This window comes from Suricata suricatta, chromosome 6 (assembly GCF_006229205.1).
Source record: "Suricata suricatta isolate VVHF042 chromosome 6, meerkat_22Aug2017_6uvM2_HiC, whole genome shotgun sequence".
In the NCBI taxonomy this organism is placed as follows: domain Eukaryota; kingdom Metazoa; phylum Chordata; class Mammalia; order Carnivora; family Herpestidae; genus Suricata; species Suricata suricatta.
The window spans coordinates 685,262-691,994 of record NC_043705.1 but is presented as its reverse complement, the minus strand read 5'-3'; the positions used below and the strand labels follow the sequence as shown (position 1 = coordinate 691,994).

General features: G+C 52.7%; 1 long non-coding RNA gene across 1 annotated transcript; it reads right to left on the bottom strand.

Moving 5' to 3' along the window:
- Positions 1-5,151: 5,151 nt before the first annotated feature.
- LOC115294004 lies at positions 5,152-6,367 on the bottom strand. Its single transcript, XR_003909700.1, has 2 exons — positions 6,239-6,367; positions 5,152-5,425 (listed from the first exon to the last, which is right to left on the bottom strand). It is a non-coding gene; the product is annotated as an uncharacterized LOC115294004 (long non-coding RNA).
- Positions 6,368-6,733: the final 366 nt, after the last annotated feature.

Genomic DNA, 6,733 nt, shown 5'->3' with positions numbered 1-6,733 from the left:
GGGCCTTCGAGTTCTTCCGCGCTGAGACCAGCAGCGACCTTGGGGAGCACATTAACCTCGTGTCCCTCCACGGGCGGCAGGTGAGCGCGACGGGACACGTACATGGAAACTGTGTTTCCGCCCCTCACTGCACTGGATATTGCGGGCGACCTCAAAGCTCCCCGCCGGCCAGAGAAACCCTGTCTGCCCTGATTCCCGAGGACACCTGTGCACTTGGGTGGCGCGGGCCCTGAGCGCCCAAGCAGATGTGCGGGGCGCGGGGCGTCCGCCTGTGACACACGGCCGTCCTCCTGTCTGTGAAATGCCATCGGCGCACGCGGTGTGTTCCCTGGTTACACAGCCCCTGGCGGCAGTCCCTGTACGGACCCGTCCCGGGGCTGGGCACCGTCCGGTACAGGGCCGGCTCTAGGCGTGGTTGGGAGGAAGTCACCCAGAAAAGATCAGGGACTCAAGAATCAGGGCCACCCTTCCGCAGGCTCCCAAGTGCGACAGAGCGGTTGCAAGGGGACTTCAAAGGCCCAGCCTCTCCAGAGGCCATCGGGGAGAGTGGACTCCAGTGTTTTTGCCGAAATGAAAAAAGGGACGTGGACTGGATATATCATTGGAAGCCTGAGTCGCCATCTCCTGGCGGCTCCGGAGGATGTGGCGCATGCGCCTGGCGTCCCTGGGCGTGACGGGGGCGCGTCGGGAGGGGGGGTCACACTGGCCGCCCGGCGCCTCCAGCCGGCGGTGCCCTTGCAGCAAGGCTGGAGCTCGGGGTCTGCGGTCCTGGAAGGCAGTGCGCAGTAGGGAGGCGTGGCAGGCTCCTGGGGGTGGCGCGGCTCGGGGGCCGAGGTGGGGGTGTCAGGTCGCTGGGATGCGGAGGGGCGGGGATACAAGGGCGCAAAGGATGCAGGGGCACCGGGATGCTGGGGCGCAGGTAGGGGCCGGGGATTCCGCGCTGCCCGCCCGCGGGGGCGCAGGGGACCGTCGCAGACTGCTGCTGGAGGCGCGCGCCGAGGCTGACGGTGGCTTCGGAGTTTCCGGCTCCTACTCTCCGGGCAAAGCCCCGAAGCCTTTGCAGCCCCTGTTTACGCTCGGGCACGTGTCCCGGCGGGTCCGACCCTCAGGCGATTTTGCCCTGGCGGCCTTGGGACGGTGACCGCCTCGCCGCCGCTCCTCTGGGCTCCGGATCTCGGGCGCTGACCGGGCTGTGCACACTGGGGGTCGCTGATCTCTCGCAGGGGCGCGCATTCCTAGGATGCAAACGACTACGTGCGTTGTTCCCAGAAGGGATGCCTCGGTCGGCGCGTCCGGGAGGCTCACGGAGGCCTTTGCTCCTGAGCGGGCGGGGACGGAGCGCCTCCAGCGCGCCCCCCGCAGGCCGCTCGCCGCTCCCCTCCTCCCCTCTGCTCCGCGCAGGTGTCCCCTTTCCGCGGGGAGGGGTCCGCGCACGTGCACAGCTCAACCTCGTGGATAGACGTATTTTTAACAACCAAATACGCTTATATGTCAACACTTTCCTTTATACCAAAATCGGTGACAAGCCAACACAATCTTCGTTACATCCTTTTAACATTTTTCTCAAGTTTTTTTTACAAGTTTGTTTATTTTTATAGGAGAGAGCGCGAGGTGGAGAGGAACAGAGAGGGAGACAGGATCCGAAGCAGCTCCAGGCTCTGAGCTGTCAGCACAGAATCCGATGCGGAGCTGGAATCCACGAACTGTGAGATCATGACCTGAGCCGAAGTCGGACACTTAACGAACAGAGCCCCCAGGCCCCCAAAGGAGATATAGGTCTATGTGCACAGTTCTAGAAGCCGTTTCTGCACGTGGATGACAGCCGATTCAAGAGAAAGGATGTGGTTGTCATTTCCGGCAAACCACTGCCACTTTCATATTGTTTTCCTGCCACCCATGCAATTTTCTGTAACACAAAACCAACTCTGGGTAAAAATGGCCCTTAGGTGCCACCACCGGTGACAGGAACCGTCCTAAGGGCGCCTGGGTGGCTCCAGCGGTTAAGTGTCCAACTCTGGCTTGCGGCTCAAGGCATGATCTCAGGGTTCGTGAGGTCCTGCCCAGGGTTAGGATCCGTGCTGACAATGCGGGTCCTGCTTGGGATTCTCTCTCTCTCCCTCTCTCTGCCCCTTCCCCACTTGGCCATCTGTCTCCCTCGAATAAATAAATACACTTAAAAAAAAGTCTTCCTTTCTTCGACATGACGCTTGTGTGACCTTTCTGGTGTGTATTGTGTCAAACAGATTTGCTCCATTTAGCAACACAGACCCAAGAGTGTGCCGTTGACGGTGCTCCTGGTCATGACAGCAGGTGGGTGTGCCCTGCGCTGAATCCCGCGGTGCTGCTTTGAGTCTGGCAGATGTGCCCCCATCTCTAGCCCTGCCGCCCCCCTCTCAGGAGTCCGCCTCCATGCTCAGCTGGCCTGCGGGGTGGCGCGGGTGGCGAGCCCGAGAAATCTCAACTCAAATACTCTCTTCCTCATCCAAGAATGCACAATTCTTACCCCTTGTGGGAGAGAAGGGAGGCAGTCAACGGTCTCCAGAGGAGGGGCTCTTTCTGGATTGTCCTGGGCCTAAATGCAGTCACATGCCTCTCTCTTTTTAGTTATTTTTTTTTTTTAAAGAGCAGGGGAGGTGCAGGGAGGGAGGGAGGGAGAGGCAGAATCCCATGCAGGACCTGTATTGTCAGCACAGAGCCCGACATGGGGCTTGAACCCACAAACCAGGAGATCATGACCTGAGCTGAAATTCAGAGTTGGCTGCTTAACGGACTGAGCCACCCAGGCTCCCAGTGACTGGTGCCCTTTTAAAAAGAGATTAGGACCCACACACACATACACGCACACGCACACATACACATACACACGCACGCACACAAGGAGAGTCGGCCCCACAAGGACACAGGGAGAAACAGCCATCTCTGTGCCTGGGAGAGAGGCCTGGGGAGGGAGCAGCCCTGCGCCGCCGGGAGCCCGGGCTTCCACCTCCAGGCCTGGGGGACAGGACGTGGGTGCAGTTCAGGCTGCCCAGCCCGGGGTGTCTGCTACGTCAGCCCCAGCCAGTGAATCCAGACCGACTCCGGCTCGATGCTCGGCTCATGCTCGTGGATTCATAAACGGCTTTGCTACTGCAGACAGTCAGCTGTCTGCACCAAATGAACAATGCTTTTCTAAAATTTTAAACAGCAAGGAAGAGTTTTATGTGAGCCCAAAGTAGGACAGCTGCCCGGTTACACAATCTTCACAGGGAACAGAGTGGTCCACTGAAGGGACATTTGGTGCAGGATTATATATATATGTTTTTTACACGAAGAGTCATAAGTCCTCATGATGAAGAACATTTCAGAACGTCACAGACTTTATCTTATGTTTTTAGGATGTGCAAGACTGTATGAATTTAATACTTTTTTTTTACCATTTATTTATTTTTAATGTTTTAATGTTTTATTTATTTTTGATACAGAGAGAGACAGAGTGTGAGAGAGGGAGGGGCAGAGAGAGGGGGAGACACAGAATCTGAAGCAGGCTCGAGGCTCCAAGCCATCAGCACAGAGCCCGATGCAGGGCTTGAACCCGCGAACATGAGATCATGACCTGAGCCAAAGTTGGATGCTCAACCAACTGAGCCACCCAGGTGCCCCTCCATTTACTTATTTTTGAGAGAGAGAGAGAAAGAGACAGACCATGAGTGGAGGAGGGGCAGAGAGAGAGGGAGACGCAGAATCTGAAGCAGCTCCAGGCTCCGAGCTGTCAGCACAGAGCCCGACGCGGGGCTGGAAGCAGGAGCCGTGAGGTCATGACCCCAGCCGAGGTCAGCTGCTCGCTCGACCCCTGAGCCACCCAGTTGCCCCTGTATGACTTCATCTTCATGGGAACCAGGGAGGCTTTTGTTTCTTTCATTTTTATATTTGGAATGTTCCTTTTGTGTGTGTGGTTTGGTTTGGTTTTTTGACGAAGCGGACATCCAGAAGTAGATCCCGTGCTTTGAGGTTTTGCCGAATCACTGTGACCATGCTAAGTGTTAATGTTTGGCTTCCCTGGGACCCCAGGATCGGGCCCGCAAGCACTAAAAGTTGAAAACGTTCTTCATCGATGCTCATAAGCTCTGTGTAGGACCCTGTTGAGACGGCTTATTCATCCTAAACACCTGGAAGACAGGGTCTTCCCTTTGTTGACGAGTGTTATTAATTATATCCCTGAAATATTATACAAAGTTCTTTCAGTCAACTGGGATAGCCTAGGAACTTGGGGAAGTATTTATGCATGAATTTATACAATATTTTGGACTTTATTTTTCAAAAGAATCTGAGCAAGAGGAGGATAGATGTATAAATGAGTCAAAATGGATCTTCAGTTGATAGTTTTTGAAATCTACCCCACTTTATTATTTTGTGTACCTTTGTATGTGTTTGAAATTTCCCAGTTTTATTTAAAAAAAAAAACAGGTTTTTAACACATTATAGTTGACCCTTAAACAACATGGATTTAACCTGTGCAGGTCCACTGATACACAGATTTGTTAGATTTGTTTTTTACAAACATAATACAACACTGTAAATGTTTTTTCTCTTTCTTATGATTTTATTAATAACATTTTCTTTTCTCTAGCTTTATTGTAAGAATATCGTGTATAATATATAACATAGAAAATGCGTGTTAATTGACTGTAGATGTTATCGCTAAGGCTCCTCGACAGTAGGCTGTTAGTAGTTAGGTTTTTCAGGGAGTCGAAACTTACACATGGATTTTCAACGGCTTAGGGGATCAGCATCCTAAGTCCTGCCTTGTTCAAGGGTCGAGGGTATTTTTGTTCTTCTTGAGTCTCAACCACAAAGACTAAAAAAAATTTTTTTAATGTTTATTTTTGATAGGGAGGGAGGGGGAGAGAGAGAGAGAGAGAGAAAGGGAACATGAGTGGGGAAGGGGCAGAGAGAGGGAGACACAGAATGTGAAGCAGGCTCCAGCCTCTGAGCTGTCAGCACTGAGCCTGATGTGGGGCTCGAACTTACAAACCACAAGATCATGACCTGAGCTAAAGTCAGACGCTTAACCAACTGAGCCACCCAGGCACACCAAGAACCACAAAGACTTTAAGGTCACCTTGTTTAGCCTGACCCTAATCATACAGTCACAACCAAAGCCATGGCCGTATGTGTGTTCAGCATACATCCTAGGCGCGTGTAATTTTATTACTGCCCTCATTTCTTCCCATTGAGAGCAGACGTGCTCTGCAGCGAAAACATTTTGTTGTATCCGTGTGCAACTCTAATGTCTGTCCGCTGCAACTTCCCGTGCTTGCCCCAGACTGTCCTGTTCATTCGCTCCATCAAACCAGAGGTCTCCACCCTGGAAGACCTCAGACATCACTGTGCCTTCTCTTCCGTGTTAGAGCTCTCCGGCACACCCCAGTTCCATCAGGTCATTTTTCTGAAAAACAAAACGGAACAAAAGAAGCCTTCTGGCTTTGTTATGTCCACGTGGGTGGGGATGTGAACCCTGCACACTATGAGTCCACCTATGGAAGAATGAGCTTTATTTTTACTAGATAACTTCCCTGATTTGAATTATGGACGACTAAGGAGGCCCCAAGGGACAATCTGACTCTCGGTGTCTCTGCTGGGCAGACTGCACCCCCGCCCCCAGCCCTGCCGGCCCCTGCAGGACTTTGCAGCGGTGATTAAGGCTACAGGCTGAAGATAAGGAGATCATCCTGGATGTCCCAAAACAACCAGAGGCCCTTGAAGGCAGAGAGTAAGAAAGACGCAGCACGGAGGCCAGACTGATTGGAAACAGGAGGGGGATGTAACCGGCCCTGCTGGGGAGGAGGGGACACCTGGCTAGCCAGAGGACTGTGGGCAGGGTGTGGGAGAAAAGGGCCCACAGGCAGTCGGCTAGGAATGGGACCTCGCCCCACAGTCACGAGGAACTGCCGGCAGCGTCGGTGAGCCCGGCGGCGTGTTAATCCGAGCCCCCAGGGAGGAAAGCGACGTTTTGGACCCCTTGATGTGAGCCCGTGAGCCTCGACAGGGGACCCCGCTGAGCATGGACCTCGACCGACAGAACCGCAGAAGAATAAAAAGGCTTTGTTTTAAGCTGCTCTTTGGGAGGTAATCTGATAGGGCAGCAATAGGAAACCAATATGAAATCTGGTTTTTTTTTTTAATTTATTTTTTATTTTTATAAAGTCTATTTTTAAAATAGCGGGGCGGGTTTGGGGATAGAGAGAGTCTTGGAATTTACCGTAGAAATAAGCAGCCCCCTTGCAGCTGGTGAGCCTAGGGATCTGGGCGTTTCCATCCTTTGAACATCAGCCGCATCTCGCCGTCACTCCCTCCCTCCCGGGAGCAGAAATTCATTTCCTCTGCAGACAGCGCTGCTCCTAGAGAGGGTGGATGGTACCCCGGTCTTATTTATATGGCTTGTATGCAAATGAGGGCTTGGAAAAATGCAGCCTGTGATTGGATCAAAGAGCATATTTAAATACCAGAGGCAGTGCAGCTCTCTGATTGGATAAAATTGCTGCGTATGTCAGCCAATCAGAACACAGATAGCCCAAGAGCCTTTCAAATACCTCTCGGACCAGGAAGCCTATGTTGGGTTACTGGCGTGACTTAGGGACTTTGCAACCTGGGGAAGTCTGTAAATATGACCCATGATGTTGGTGAATTCATAATTCCTCATTGTCATAAAACAAGTAGCTCTCAAAGCCCAGCAAGACGTATAACGGTGAAATCC